Source organism: Marmota marmota, unplaced genomic scaffold (assembly GCF_001458135.2).
Source record: "Marmota marmota marmota unplaced genomic scaffold, marMar, whole genome shotgun sequence".
Lineage (NCBI taxonomy): Eukaryota > Metazoa > Chordata > Mammalia > Rodentia > Sciuridae > Marmota > Marmota marmota.
This window is the reverse complement of record NW_026000078.1, coordinates 1,060,829-1,062,065: the sequence shown is the minus strand read 5'-3', so window position 1 is coordinate 1,062,065 and position 1,237 is coordinate 1,060,829.

Genomic DNA, 1,237 nt, shown 5'->3' with positions numbered 1-1,237 from the left:
AGAATAGGAGACACTATTCCACACACAGGAAGTAGCATAGAAGCAAAAATAATAGATTGTGGGCACTGAACTATAGACAGTTCAGTACTGCTGGAGAACAAACTTCTCTCTCCATAGAGAGATGAAGTTAGAGAGAGGCAGTAACCACACCATTGATGATCCAGGGGGGTGTTAAGGCACCTGAACATTCTCTTGGCCTCCCAAGGATTTTTAGAAAGGGAATGACATTTTTACATTGTACCTTTACTAGAACTCCCTGGCCTCCCAGGGAAGGCTGAATGCAAAGGAGACATGATGCCCAGCTAGAGGAATGACAGAATGAAGACCTGAACCAATACAGAGAAAGTAGATATGGTTTCTATTGAGACAGACAAAAGTAACAGATTTGGTGACTTCCAAGTATCTAGGTTGGGTGATTGTATGGAGCACAATCCTGCCTCTCCCCTCCCACCAACATAGATAATACCAACAGAAAATCTAAAACAGAAGGGAAGATAATGAATTGCACTTTGGATGTGTTGAATTTGATACACCTCTGGGTTATCTAGGTGAAAATTTCCTGCAAAAAGTTATATACTTGTCGAAGGGAAGAGGCCTGGATGGGAGTTTGAAATTTGAGTTGGCAAAATATTAGGAATAACCTAGAATTACATAAGTAGACTGTCAATTTTGGGGGTTTGTTTTTTGTTGTTGTTGTTTTTTCATTCTTATAGGTGTGTAGTAGTATCTCAGTGTGATTTAAATTTTTATCCTTATGTCTGATGTTTACCTTCTTTTACAATGATTTTTTTCTATTCACATATCTTTCTTGGCTTCAATCTTTTTCTTGGCTTTCAATCTTTTCCCCATGTTTTTAAGTTAAGCTATATTTTTAATATTATGAGAGTTCTTTACACAGTCCGTTATCAGATCTATGCTCTGCAAATATCTTTTCTCAGTGTGTAGCTTCATGGCATCTTTTGAAGTACATTTTCAGTTTTTATTTTGTTTTCTTTTCTGCATCGTGCTTTTGATGTCATACTTAAGTCTTTACCCACCTGAGCGTGGCAGCGTGTGCCAGTAAGACCAGTGAAATACTGGCAACTCAGGAGGCTAAGGCAGAAGGATTACAAATTCAAGGCCAGCTTCAGGAGGGAGACCGTCTCTCAAAAATCTCAAAATAAAAAGTAAACGAACTGGAGATGTCGCTCAGAGGTAAAGGCCCCCTTGGGTTCAACACCCAGTACCCCCCCCCCCC